This window comes from Lytechinus variegatus, chromosome 2 (genome assembly GCF_018143015.1).
Source record: "Lytechinus variegatus isolate NC3 chromosome 2, Lvar_3.0, whole genome shotgun sequence".
NCBI classification, from domain to species: Eukaryota; Metazoa; Echinodermata; class Echinoidea; order Temnopleuroida; family Toxopneustidae; genus Lytechinus; species Lytechinus variegatus.
Genome location: NC_054741.1, coordinates 62,746,624 through 62,762,523, shown reverse-complemented (window position 1 = coordinate 62,762,523; position 15,900 = coordinate 62,746,624). Strand labels below are relative to the sequence as shown.

General features: G+C 35.1%; 1 long non-coding RNA gene across 1 annotated transcript; it reads left to right on the top strand.

Moving 5' to 3' along the window:
* The first annotated feature begins 1,854 nt into the window (after positions 1–1,854).
* On the top strand, positions 1,855–4,174 carry LOC121409556. Its single transcript, XR_005969176.1, has 3 exons — positions 1,855–2,301; positions 3,294–3,420; positions 3,899–4,174. It is a non-coding gene; the product is annotated as an uncharacterized LOC121409556 (long non-coding RNA).
* Positions 4,175–15,900: the final 11,726 nt, after the last annotated feature.

Sequence of the window (15,900 nt, the reverse complement as noted above, 5' to 3'; positions counted from 1 at the left end):
GCATTTAATTGCTTGAGACACACAGCTTGTTCTTTATTTAAATAAAAACGCGCTTAGACAGTCCAGTTTTCAGGTCGGAATATCAAAAATTTTGAGCTCGAGCTTCGCACTCTCATTATTTATTGCTGATATCCTCTTCATTAATCACTAGAAACAGTCCTAATTGAGTCCCTTTTCACGTTACTATAATCAAATTTCGGCTCGCGCTTCGCGCTCGCATTCTTTAGTTGGATACTTATCTGTTTTTCATGATTATAAAAACTGCTCAGAATCTTCAGTTCTAAGGACATAAAATATCAAAGAATTTTAGCTCGCGCTTCGCGCTCGCATTATATATTAAGACCACATGAGATACCTTATCTTGTTTATAACAATAAAAACTAACATATATTTAAAACTTCAGTCTTTAGTTAGGACTACCCCCTGAAAAACCAACAAAAAGTCAGATTATAGCGGCTAATCGAGAAAAATTTTGATGAAAATATTTTCGGCCCCCCCCCCTATTGGCGAAAGCTGGATCCGCCCCTGCTTGGAATTAGAGCACGGGATTCTTCTGTAATAATATTCAAAGTGCTCTAACTGTTGCCTACCTCTCGAAGGTGAAATATAAGGATGCATCATTTTCAAAGTGGTTTTGCAGATTTGGGAAGCTGTCAAGCGACCTTGCATTTATGCTTACTATTTGATAAGGGAGGTTATTCCATTAAGGAACAGATCGTTGGGCAAAGGCAAACTTGTCAATATTATCTCTTGAAAGCCCATGAGATTGATCAAATTATTATATGGCTCGCTCGCTTCGCTCGCAACTTTGATAATACCCAATAAGCCACACATGACCCTTCTAAATTTTTGGACCATAACTCCACTGGTCAAGCAATGTGTATCTTTCATGGTAAGCCTATAGTCCCGTACCATATGTGAGTAAAAAAAAATGAACTGAGAACTGGACACCTCAGAAACCCTCGATTTAAGCTGGAGAAAATATCGAATGAACACCTATATATATATGGCTTTAAAGAGTATCTTATTCCAAATAATTTGATACCATATTTATCTGTTATGTGTTAAAGCTTGGATATTATAGTCAAGGGGTATTTTTTTTGTTTACTGTGATGTAAAATTCGATTTACGTCAAAGAAAGGCATGCACGGCTGCAATGAATGAATCCAGATGTCAATGTTATAATTCTGCATGAGTTTATAACTATAATTTGCAAAACCCTTTTCAATAAAATTAACTTGAGAATCGACTCGGATACCAAACTGTTTATGATAATTATTGAAAAAGTGTTTTGCAATGGATTTTAATGCAACCCTTGGAGGATCATAACATCATTAATTTGAGTCATATCTTACTTGGGAGCAAGTAAAACAAAATACATCACTGCAAAGAAATACCTACCGGTACTAATTATCCAAGAGCGAAGACATAACACTTAATGGTATCAAAATTAATTATTGGAGAGAAAATGCTCTTTCCGGCCTTAGATTATAATTATGTGCTCTTGTCATATTTTTCCTTTAATGGGAATTTGTGAGGTGTCATTTTTTTTTACACTCGCACTGGTATAACTAAAATCCCTCAGGGCCGAGGAAAGAATAATGGATATGAAAGGTGGACAAAATAAGCTTGTATCTACCTCGAAGTGTGCGTGTGTGTGTTTTGAGTTGTTTTTTTTTTCTCAGACGTGCATCAATCCGATATGACTATTTACGTCTGGGACCGACATTTAACGTCACTATCCGAAAGACGTGACCCGGGAGTATCCTCGAACCTCTGCATCAATTTTTTTTTTGGGGGGGCGCAAAGCGGCGCACCGTTAGAGGGCGCAGGTGCAAAAAGAACACACAGAGATACGATCTTACGTATACGTAAGCTCCCGAAGGGAGCTAGAGAGGTAACTCTTTTCGCGCGCTTTTATTTCCCATAGGTTTTGTACACAGCCAATATGGCTGCCGGCGGACAATTTGAAGGGTGTTTTTGGAGGGTCAATGTTTAATTCATGAGAATGACGTCAAATTACGCAAAATGCACTTCTATGATTGGCTAAGACGCTAATGTTTTATTCATATCCTAAGGAATTAAACACGTTTTTCCTTCCCACAATTCCCCACGAGATCTGTGCGAAGTGTTGTTCTTTTGGACTCTGCGAATTTCCAGTTTCTACAACGAAATAGCTCGACTAATCATCTGTTTATAGAATTGATCTTCGAAATCGTGATTTCTGGGTGAACTTCATTGGAGCAGAAAATCTTGGAGGGAACATCAATATTGATTTAATGACATTCCATAAGAATAAAAGTAAGTTAAGATCATTTTCATGTTTTGATCTCACTTGCAATGGTGATGTGTTTGCCGGGGTTCGGGCCATCCCGTATTACTTTACTACGTAAACCTCCATTTCCATACACTCCCATGTCTTTTGCCTGACTTCCAAATAAATCATCTGTCACTGAGTTTCTCAAAAAGATAGGCCTAACTTACCATTTCATTTTGTCGTAGACCTTCATCGGAATGCTTCATTTAGGCAAAAAGTAAATATGTATTTCAGTTTTATTGTCAATTATCAGGGGTAGATGTGGACTTGTTTCCGACCTCCTGTTTTAGTAACGACAAATTGTGATTTTGGTCAGGCCTTGATATCGGCGGTGCATGCAGTGCTAGCCGGATAGCGAGATTGTCGATGTAGTCATGGGGTATGAATATAGCGGGGACGGACTAGGCCTAGGCCCAAACTTCAAGCTTGAAAGTTGAAGTTTAGGCCTAGTCCGTCCACGCTATTTCCTCTTCATATGAATAATTATAATTCTCAGCAGCTTCTTTTATTCAGAAACTTTTTACTTCAGAGTAATCATGAATGAAATTCAATTGATTTTGTGCTAGATTTGAATGAAATGACTTAGACGTAAATCAAGTTTCTATTTGAACAGGATGCCCTGGGCAGGGCCTGGGGTGGTATTCTGAAAAAGTTCTTAGTGTTTGTTTCATTCAAATGTGATGTGATTCTTTAGTTATATACAGGACCAACAGAGACCAGGTCCTGATTCAGCTATACAGCTGGAGCAATATGTGGTTAGAATCATTTTACTTTAATAAACAGTCGGGTACCTGGTATGCGTATGCCTCTCTGTGAAACTTTATGATAGAGAGAATGAAGTTTTTGGACCAGATAATTTAGTTTGGAATATTCATAGGCCAATGATATGGGCAGCTGGAAAATTTTTTAATATTGTTTAAGAAGAGTAGTTTTATTTGTCTCTAATACTCTCAAACTAAAAAAAATTTTATTGCAGATTCAATAGGACCAAGATCTTAGCAGTTCACACCCGGTCAGAGGGACAGAATTGAGAACCATGCAGATCAGCAAGTGTGAGTTACACTCTAATGAGGAACAGGACATCTGAATTGGAAAATTGCAAGGTATGCTTGTTGTTTTAATAATAATACAGGCTGTATCTAAGCTCATTCCCCCCAAAAAAGTAGTCTACTGTAAATAAATAAATATTCACTCTTTTGGGGGAGGGGGTGTATGGCCAATTGAGCTGAATCAAGATAAGATATGTAAAATTAAAGCTCCATTGATAGTTAATATTTGCTTGAATTCAGATTCACCAGTATTTCCATTTTCACCAACCATACCTTCTGTCTATGTACATGTACATAAAAAAACATGATATTAACAGTTATCATCTGATGAATATTTGAATTAATTTGCACTCTTCATTATCAAAACCTACAGTAAATAGTTATATTGATATATCAATTTATCTGGATGTAGGACAAAAGTGACAAAAGTATTAAAGAGAGTTTAAATCTTCTTAATAAAACTTGACTAGATGAGTAAAATTAATTCACATCAGCAGCTCATTTTGTTCTTTCTCTATTTTTTACAATGCAGGTTTCCCACTACCCAAGCTGTTTAAGTACTGGTATCACAACAAGTACCAAGGTGGAAGAAATATGAAGGCCAAGCTTATAAGTAGTTACTTCAAATTAATTTGAATAGATATATCAACAAAGCATTGAATGTTCTTTAAACTGCACATCTGTAGAAAAGAATGCAGTACAAGTTCAGGTTCATCAGCGGGCAATGACATTAATGTATACACAATTTCACACAAAATACAAGTAAGAGATTTTTTTTTCCAATGGGCAAATGTATCACCTTTTATCGATATTTAATACTTCTACTGTAGTAGAAGTTAGTAGTTTTCGTGAAATTAAATATAATTTCCAGTTTAAAGGCCTATTGTATACAAGACAAAAATTTATATTTTGAAATAAAAATCATGCGTAGATAAATGTAAATAAAGGTGATGAGAGGATTAAGAAATAATTTTAGTATCACTCCCGGGGGCCGTTTCATAAAGCTGTTCGTAAGTTAAGAGTGACTTTAAGAACGACTGGTGATCCTTTCTTACGCGCTAAACCAACGCCTATGGTGTATACCATTTACCAAAAGAAAGGATCACCAGTCGTTCTTAAAGTCGTTCTTGTCTTACGAACAGCTTTATGAAACACCCACCCGGACCTCATTTCATAAACGAGTTATTACTATTGTAATCTTGTCACTATGACAATTACCATGGTAACAGGGCTGAGCAAGAAATCAAGGTTTTTATGGTAGCTGCAACGGGCTTGGACAAAGTTATTGCAAGTCTTCATAATGCTTGAATAATTATGTAGGGATTTTAAGTTGCATTTAATGTAATCTTACTTTTTAAAAATTTTTTGAAATGGGTTACCTCAGTAAAATTATGTATAAATAAACTATTTTTTAAATAGATTGAATTCTAAACACAGTGACAGTAAACATCAAATTTTGTGAATGATTCACTAATGTATTGATTGCGAAAGGCACTCTTTAGGGAGAATCTGGAATGCCCCCCCTTTTTTTTATGAGGAGTGCTCTAACATCAGTAGAATATTTCACATCAGTAGAATATTTCTTGTCACCAAATCTGGAAGGAATTTACAATTTTTTTTGAGTGACAAACTTGTGGAAAAATAAGTAAACAGAATATCACAGATTTTTAAGCTCTTTTTATGAAATCCTGGATGCATCCCTCATATTAACTATTAGGCTCATCGACATCTTTTGAATGAAATTTTAATGAACATTGTACATTTTGACTTAAGTGTAGAAAAATGTACTTAATCCTTTATTTTTTTTTAAATATATTTAATGTTTGGTAGACTCTAATTATTATTGTTATGTTATTTTCAATGTTTTAGAAAATGGATTCCTTAATAAACATGTTGAATTTGAATTGAATTATCTGATCTTGGTCATTTTGATTCATTTAAATTGTGATGATATAATGCTACCGCATTGTTTTATGCACAAATGGCACAAGTTGTTACACTCTGTACTGAAATGTGATGATGCTACTGTGACATCATGAGAGCAAACAGCAGTTAATTGAAATATTCTTCAAGAGAAATAAGGATCAGAAATAAGGATCAGAGTGGGAAAGGAGTAAATTGACAGAATTGTTTGCCTTTATGCATAGTTGTGTGTGTCAGTTTCTGAAAAATGAGAGAGAGAGAGAGAGAAGGGGCAGGAGATCAGATGGGGGGGGGGGGCAGTTAGTGAAAGTTCATTTTGTTTTGGAAGAAGCAATTACAAGACCTTACTGTTCATGATGGGAATACGGGAGCGGGGGAATTAATTCTAAAAGATTTGGAACATTTATATTAAACATATTTTTCTTTCCTTATTAAAATTCATTTCCAGTTGAAAATTAAAAAAGAAATAGCCTATGATCGGTTTGCTCTCTTGCCTAGATAATTTTGAGAATCTCCCTAAAATATTGTACTTGGGTCATTGCCTATATTGATATATGATAATGACAAAGAACTGAGTCGCCATTTAAATTAAGTGCTCCCCACTGCTATTCATAATAGGACCTATATTGGAGACTGTACAATAATTGTGTAAAAGAATTTGATTTGTTCTAATTATTTTGTTCAAATTATGAAATAAAGGTTCATTTCGTTTTCTGTAATAAAAAGAAAAGATTGAAAAATAAATAAGGGTTTCATAAACATAAGAGATGTCATAGTAATTACATTCAACCATTATTGTCAACCATGCAAGGAACACAAGATTTAAGGGAAAAAATATAATGGCAACAATTTCTTTGGGAACCTCTTCTGTAATATAAAAAGTGAATGTAATTAGTAGAATGAAAATGGTATGAAAAGAGGGCAAATCAAGCTCAATTAAATTCCCTCCCATAAAGTTTCCAGTTATTGCCTTAGCAAAGATACTGTCAACTTGCAGCTAAAATAAATCAAAGGTGCAGTAATAATCGTGACAGGCAAGAACAAATAAATAAATAAAAATAAGATTACTTAAGAATGAATGAGTGGCATGATTTATTATAATCACAGACACCAACGATATTAAATCAGGTCGCGCATTATGCTAATTAGTGACCAAATGCTAATTTACATATTTTTACGCTATGCGCGAAGGACGTTGTATGACCACGCCTCCATTTCGCTGGTGTACCAAAACAGTGGCGGTGTCCATTGGCTTGTACATGTAAAATGGGAGCAGTGTGCACTTTTGACCCTCCAAAATTTTCTTCAATTCTGACCGGATGCAGAAGCGGAGTTTCCACCCCCTGAAAGAACAAGGCCCTATATAAACAAGATTGCGACAACAGGGGTCAAAGGTCAAATTTGAAGGATCTCGAATAGTTCCAACCGGGCCTTTTTGTCGACTGCTACCATTGGAAATGCGTGCAAAATTTTGAATCATTTTTTATAATTATATCGGAAATTGACGTTAGAAATTTATTTTAACGCTGCACATTCATATTAAAATATTAGCGACCACCTAAATTTATCAAATTTGTACGATCTTATAACAAAATACGTGAAATATCGTTGATTTGAAAAATGGCAACCGAGGTCGTCGCACGCCGTTAAATGCTCACTGCTGCTGTAGCGAGCGGGACGCTGCACTAATTTTCCCCGGAACTGTCGGGCTGGATGAAAGCTTCTGCTGGTCCCCCACGGGCCGTTTGGAGAGCGACAGGTGAGATGTACCGGTATGTTATGTGGTGCCATAAATACTAGTTTTATATCCTAAATTCTTATTGTAAATTTTGTGCCGTTGTAAATTTAGCTGAATTTGTTTTTTTTTACCAATGCACTCAAAAACATGAATGATTTGAGGATATCTTTGTGCTTGACTTTAGTTTGAGTTGATTTTGAGTGGGTCCTTAATTATTTATTTTTGATTTCTGATATTTAAATAGGCCACAGGGCGGCACATATCATCAATTTGTTGGTTTTCCATGTGGCCCTATTATATAAAAGAACAGCAAAAAATGTTACTAGATCTATTAATAATACCAAATAGATCTATAAACATTAGATCTAGATCTACATGCAGTGAGTTAAAATAAACATGCCAAAATTTACTGGCAAAAAATGTATGCAAACGTTATAAGAAAGATTATTGGTATCCTTGATTGGGAATTACGTTCATTTAATATTAAAATCAACTTTGACAATTTGAATCAACCTTGTGAATTTAGATTTTGAAGATGAAACATATATTGCCTATTAATTGATGGAACGTGAGATAAGTGCTGTGCAGGATGCAGATATTCAATTCCACTAACCTTATTTTTAATAAGAACAAAATTAATTTCAAGAAGTCAATTTATTTTGGAGCCAATGCATAAAATGAATTTACAACCAGGACTGTATCAAATAATGAAGTACCAGTTTAGATGAAAAGAACATAAAAAAAGTAAATAAATATTTATTCATTTCAGTCACCACACAGCACAAGGTTTACTAAATGAGAATCATGTTAGGTTATTCATATCATAAAATTTTACAAGTGGTCTTTTCAGTTGTCACCAGAATAAGGCTAGTGCTAGTTTCCCCTTATATTCCTATCGCTACAGAATTTTTCATAGCGTTCTTAATATTTCTACCCTTTGTGCCCTGTAAAAACATACCATGGTGTTCTTTGGATTTTATACTACTTCAATGCCTTATAAGTACATACACCTCGGTGCTCTCGAGATCAACATGCTTTATTTTATTTTCATATGATACAGGCCAGGGTTATCCTTATAGTTGCCACCGTGATGTAAAACTAAAAAACTGAAACTATTCTGAAGGAATGTGAAATACCCAAGTAGGCCTAGTACAGTACTAGACCAAAAGCATTAATATCTGTATTTAGTTGTCTTGCTGAACTGCATTGGCTTCTCTCACTTTGTAAAGTGTCAGAAATTTTTAAATAAATCCCCGGAAATGGTTATTTCTGTCTAGCCTAGTACCAATTTGGCTATAAACTCTTTGTTGTGTACTGGGTGAGTTCAATTCTCACGAGGCATATTCGAACATCACTGACCAGTGATAACCCTAAATGCTTTCATGGTGTCAGTACATGGACAAATGAGTTTAGTAATCCAGTTGGTTTGCATGTAGCTTCCTTTTTTTTTAATATTACTTTCATTTCTGCACTGCCAATGCTTTGCACATCTTCTAGACAAAAAATCTTCAATCTCTTCACCATCTCAGATGTTGTAACTTCTGGAAGTTTCCATGGCGAAGAAGAATAGTGTAGCAAAAAACATCTGAGATAGTGTAGGAGGTTTCACGGTCATCATATATCTTTCTTGGGCAAATGTTGGTCCTGAAAAGGACCACCCAATCTTGACGTTTCGACAAGTGTGTTCTTGTCGTCCTACTCATGCCTTGTGTACTGAAAGCCCCCACTCAGACAGCAAGTTTTGTATGTGCTAGTCTTTATGTGGAGCCACACTTAGAACAAGTTTCATTCGGTCTGTGCCTGCATACTAATGCGGCCATGACACCTCACTCATCCAATGCCATATAAAGTTCATATTGGCATTAAAATGTATTTGCTTAATAACACAACCTCTTTACAACTATCTAAATTAACGCATGATCCAACTATATTATCGTTACATGTACACTAAATATGAAATAAAAGAAACAAGAGGTAGAGAGAGAGATTAACCCTCATTTTATGCTGTTGCCACCAATGAAAGTTCTTAATTTAAATTTGGAACTTCATGAGAGTCGAACTCATCCAACATTGCACAAAATGCGGTCAGAAGACAGGCGGAATGATACATGATGCAAGATTTAAAGGAGAAGATTTCAAGAAAATAAGAAAGAATGATTGCACAATGTAGCCCTACATGTATGTAATATAATCACATCTTATTACTATCATGATGGAAATCAAACAATCATACTTACACAGCTTACAGGCTTATCCAGGAGTTCCTCTCATCCAAAACAGATCAGCAGCAATTAGGGCCTATATAATTGTCCACAATCAAATTGAAAAAAAATCTACATTTAGATCTAACTTAGATAAGTTTGGTGCATCAATGATTACCGTATCTTGTCAACTAAGCATGTATTATCATTGGCTTTTGTAATTACTTATCACACCATACATATCAACAGAGTAGGGGTCTACATGTACATGTATGCTAAATTAGGCCTTTAAAGTTTCTTTGAAAAACTAAAAAGAATTTATTTTAATTCCTAACCATTTCAAATTACTTGGCCTAGTCGAAGAAATTTTTGGTCTAGATACCCAACCTGTCCGGACATGCAACTAGTGGTATGATGGGGGCACTTGTCCAATACTACAAGGTTGTGATAACATCCATATGGTCTAACACCACTTTTATCACAAGGTTGTGATAACCTTGTCTGCAGTTAGTAACCTGTGTCAATTTTCTCTTGATCCAGACTGGATGAATACTTGATATTTTGGAACAGTCAATTTTGACTATACAGTGAATTCATCATCATAAAAAAATGCCTTGGCACAAAACTAAATTGAATTCTTGAAATTTATAAATTTTTTTCTAATTAAAAACAGATTAAAAAGAGTCTGTGGAGATGAAGATCTGCATCAGTCACAGAGGGCCTCACAAAAATATGCTCAAAATTAAAAGTTTTTTGAGCACTCTTGTGAATAAAAAAAAAAGATTTCTAAGTCTAGAATGAAAACAAATAACTGAATGGATCTGAATTTTTGAGTGTGCATTGTGAATGTTGCATAGACTCAAGACAGAAAGAGTTGTTGGATGGTGCAAGTGGATGGGGTGCTTCCACTCTTCCCGAAATTCAAGAAATTTTTACTTTTTCCAGGAAAGGTTCCAGAATGAAAAAAATTCCAGGAAATTCAGGAAAATCCAAAAATTACGAGGGGGCCCCTTGAGAAGCAAAATTAAAAATTGTAATGTAGAAATGCAGAAGTGTGCCCCTATCCCCCCCCTTGTTCACTGCTACCATCTGGCCTGTGGAGAATCTACAGGTAGGACTATGGTATGCCAATGCTGTATAGAGCACACACTCTAAAAAATCATTAAAATATCACCTTTGTGACCAAAATTACTAATTTTCATAGTTTTAATTTATTTATCATTAGTAATGTGGGAATAATTTTTTTATTCACCAGAGCGCTCAAAAACTTGAATTTTGGGCATATTTTTGTGTACGCCCTCTATTGGTGGAAAGTAATATGGCAAGAAAATTTTTCATTTTTTGATCTCTATTTTTAATTAAGAAAAAATGATATAAAGAATCAAATTTAAATAAGAGCCAAGCAGTATGAATTAACAGGTCTAATGGAAACTGTCGCTTTAAAAAAATCAAGCATTTGCCCCAAAGAAAAAGAGATAAGCCAAACATTGCCACCATTATTTTGTCACACATGGAGATATAAATTATAACTGAGAACAAGGTTATATCATAACCTTGTTCATTGAATGAGTGCCCCCCCCCCCTTTGAAAGTGAAGTCCTGCATGTCAGTTTTTTCCTCACGAAAATGTGCCTCCCCTTTTGGAAAATCCTGGATCTGCCCATGATTACAATTAAATGACAATTTACAGTAGCAACTTAATATTCATGTAATATTTTACAAAGATTTAGATCTAACATTAGATCTTCCTCCTGATCCAGACATAGGCTCCGTCGTTGAAGCTCAAAATTTTCTGCGCTCGTCATTTTGTAATCTTTTTTTCTATTTTTCAAGAGAACATGATGAACAAATGTTTAATTTCTTGATTTGGTCACTTCTATCTTGGACCAAATTTAGGCTCACTGTAGCTGTATTAATTATTATTGCCAGATTTTCATTAATAATCAAAATGGAAAATTCCAGGAATTGTCTATGAATTTCAGAAAATTTGGGATTCATTTTCAGGAAAATTTGTTATAGATCTGTGGAACATCAATGAGGGGTTTGGTGTCCGGGCACTGAAAAATGTAGGCTTGCTGTGAACTTAAGTTTATCTCACTTGTTTTTTTATATTTTATCTCACTTCTCAGGAAAATAAGCAAAAAATATAGATTGAATAATGCTTATCATCATCATTATTTGTTCTTTATAATATTTTCTTACATTCTGTGCTAAAAAAAATCAAAGACATTGCTTGTAAACTTTTCAAAATTGAAAGGAGATGTCAGGAGTCCGGACACCCAACCCGTCAGGAAACACAACCACAGCGTATATCGGGCTACTGAGCCACCCGCACTGCCGGCTACGGTTGCCAGTCCCATACCGTATCTCTACTGTCATGTTTACGCCTTGGAACTATTAAAAATTAGTAAAAAAGCATGTTAAATTTCAAAATTATTGCAAACCAATCATATCAAAATGAAGCAAATAAAATTCTCGTTAAAAACTATCATTTTGTTTTTCTTAATAACAATTGTAATTACCTGAAATTTGCTGTCGAAAAATCTCCCTCATAGACTTTGTACACAAACTTCGGTGAGTTTGGAACTATTGAAAAGCTCCATGAGCAAATGACGGCAACTTCCGGTGTCGCAACCTTGTTTATATAGGGCCTTGAAAAAGGAACGTTCAAGAAGCGATCGGAACAATTAAAAACAAAAGCCTGCTGAATATGCGGATGTAAGTTACATGTATTTATCATCATTATGCCATTTTCTGTCTTTTAAAGAGTTAATTTTATATTGATAAGGCACTTGGGAACCGTAAGACGAGTAAGATTTTGACTTAGCGTTCCTGTAAACTGGAAACTACCTGCTTAACGTTAAAGTTAAATAACAGTAAAATATTAGGCCTATCTAGGCCTACTTCAGTCCCATACGCTCACATTGGTGCAGCTCTCTTCCGCACCGCAGAGCTAGCTCGAAAGTGTTTGCGCTGGAAGAGTCAACGTTGTCAATATATTCGGCATTATCATGAAATTGGGAACCAGTTCCTATTTTCCACTGGACACTTTTTCACAACAAGACAGTCACGACGTGACACCTTTCTTTTCAAGCTTCGAGTGCTGGCGCACTGACTGAGAAGTGAGACTGAGAGTGACTCGTCTAATTTCCTTCAAAAAAGGAAAGAACTTAACTTATTTTCAGTTTAGGCATTAGACTGCAGTGGCATTAGGGCTTATCTTTAGAATCAAATGTTATGTGATTTAATGTATTGTGTGTGTGATGCCTCATTCATGTCATTCTAATACTACTATACTAATTGTATAATTTATTCGCTGATAAAAACACTGAACAATGAAATAATTATGGCATTATAGAAAATTAAGTGATACAATGGCAATCAGTTATAAATGTAAACTATAAAATATCAAAGGGTTAAGATCATTACAAATAATAGCAACATGACAACAATGTTAAAGAGGAATAAGGGAATTGTATATTACAACAAATGAAATATAAGTAAGGGTTATTATGGACAAAATCATTGAATTACTAATACTATCTGGAAAGAACTTAAAAGTATAGGAATATCGGTATTAACCATGGTAACATGAAAAGTAAGGAGAGGTGAAGAATAGAGATGCATTCATATGCTCAGTGATTGTGACAGCCATTGTGAGTCAAGAATTGACATGGTATCATAGGAAATACATTTTTTTAAAGGATAATTTGAAAGAATTTACTGAAACTGCATTCTTAAGTGAATCTGGTAAATTGTTCCAGACCCGTGCGGCGGACAAGCCTTGAAATAAGTGGGCGCTGAGCGCAAATTCGCGCTCATAACGCCATCAATTGCGCCCATGAAGCCCCAAAATCATCAAAATTTTGACGACCGGGCGCAAATATTTTCCAGGTAATTGCGCCCGCCGTGAGTGAGCAATGAAGCCATATCATACATGTAATTTAAATATCTGTAAAGCCAAAATCAAATAACTTTCAATTTACGATAAACACAGTTTAAAATTGCCAAGTGCGTCTTTTTTTTCTGTACCATAAAAAGTGAGCTACGTCCGTCTTTTTTTTTCCTGTAATACATGTGAGCGCGTTCTTCCGGTAGCGGTTTTCCATACTTCACCATGTGCAATTTCTAATGCACACATTTCCAGTCGGGACATCACAATTCTGTGATATAGTAATTCGAATTGCACAGGAGATAAATCCCTGTTCACAGCACATACGATGTGCAAGTCTTTTATCCTCACAGTCGCCGACCTTGCTTGTCAAAACGGAGCCTTAATAATCCAAAATAACTTAGCTTATAGTTGTGAATTGTAGCTTTTTAATTTCTTTCCTGGAGAGGGGTAAATATCAGACAATAAATAATCTAACAAGGCTCCATCTAAAAAAAAAAAATAGGAGGACGCCGCGTGCACTTGAGTGTGGTGTTAGCAAGCCAGTTTTGAGCTCATGTCTGCCAGAGCTCTGGGTGAGAATTCTATCAGTAATGGCCTAAGTGATGGTGATTTTCCGTTTGAGATAGAGTTTAGATTTCATGTTAATTTTTGAAAACTGTCAAAAAACTTTATGATTTCTTCATTGTGATGAATATTTTAGTTATTAATGAATACATTTTCACCGAATTCAGACTCTCCCAGAATGAAAGGCATTTTCTGTGGAGATCTGCGTTTTCAAATAACTTGTGAAAAACTTAAGGTACGTGAACCTACAATACATGTACATAGCCTGTGGCTATGTGCTGGAATTTGAATAGACTGAGTTATTTATTGATTTCGTTTCTTAATTTCTTTAACATAATTTATATGCAATCCAAGTGCACCTCACAGCCACAATCACACACAAACACTCACCCACTCCCATGATTCAAACCATAAAAAAACCTTAATTTTTTTTTTTCTAAATTTATTATTTGATCTGAATTCTCTTTCTCCATCTCTCTCTCTCTTTTTTTATTTTTATTTCATTCATTTATTTAGATTTTTTTTTTGGGGGGGGGGTTCATTGATCATGATTCATTAAAGACGAAAAATAAATAAGCCCATGTGTGTGTGGTTGTAAAGGGGATGTGGAGTGAGGGTGTCAAAACACTTAAACATTTAAATCTGATTTCTTAAATGTTTGAATAAGCCTAATACTTAGCATATGCTATTCATTTACTAATTAAAAAATTGCAGGAGCTGCGCTTTATACTATAAACAAATTTGCGGTGTGGTTCACCGTTATATACAGGTATATATTTTTTTTTTAGATTGCCCCTGGTTCCAGAAAATTGCCCCCGGTTCCTGTAAAAAGCCCGTGAGCCAGGGGCAATTTAAAAAAAAAATTGCCCCCGGCTCACAGGTGCTTATTTCAAGGCCCGTGCGGCGGAGAACATAGAAGATTTCTTGAAGCATTCAATATTAAGTTTAGGGGGAACAAAATTTAGTGTATTATAATTACGTGTTCTAACATCATGTCTTTCACAAACCATTTCGATATTATTACATAAACGAGATGGGGCCATTCCATGAATACATTCATACATTAATTTTGCTAAAAAATAGTAATAGAAATTATATGGGCCTTGTACATGCTGGTTCCCATTTTGAAGAGTAGAGTAACCTAGTTTACTAGTGAGTGAGATTTATTTCGTGAGTGATGATTCTAAGAGCTAAATCTCACTCGTAAGCTGAGCACTGTCTTTATTTACTTGTGGAAATGGGAATCAGCATGTATCATTCTGGAGAATTTTCCATAGCTGGTTCCCATTTCACGAGTAGATAAAGACAGATTACTGATGAGATTATTTTGTCAGTGATGATTCAGATCCCCAAGTTACTAATGAAAAATAAATCACAACAATATGGAAATAAGTATTTTTGGTTACAAAAGTGATATTTTATTTAAGATTTTTTTAAAGTGTGTGTTGTGTACTGCATAGGCAGGTTGGTTGCACTGAACAAGTGCCCAAAGCCAAGGCCCCAGCCCAGAAGGGTCACTTAACTATATTAGTGTTCACACGCATGACCACAGCTGTTACAAACCCACCCTGAACAAGTTTTATCCATTTGTAAAATCTATACCCTATTCAAGTATTTTTGCATGCATTTTTGACAATTTTGCCCCCCAAGCAAGTATAATTCGTAAAAGTATATATGTCCTTTACCTCACAACCATACCCTTTTTGTCAGATTTTTGCTTTTTTGATGCATTACCCACATGATGTGCAATGATCAGTAAAAAGTAGGCTGATTGAATAGAAAGATCAATGTAGTGAATAAGATAAATTGTATCTTTAAGTTATATTTATAATTCAGAAATGCATCTCATTACAGTAAACCTGTGTTCTAACAACAAATTATTTTGCAAAAACAGAAAATATCTGAGAGTTGAGTTCAATCACTTCAGTTTCATTTGAATCTTCACCCGGTTTTTTTTTGTTGTAGAGCTGATTTGCATGGAGTAGGTTCAGTTGCATGGCAAGCATGTATGGGGATATTTTTTTCAATGTTCATTTGACATTAAAAGTTTGTGAGCTCTATTCTGGTTTCTCACCCAGGACGGGCGCTAAATTCTTGTATTGTTCTTAAATTTATATACATTAGCTAACATGTACCCTGTTTTATTAAGAATCCATATGTCACTCAGTCACTGCTTGGAAGCATGGCCTGGTATCATAGCACGAGATACATCAT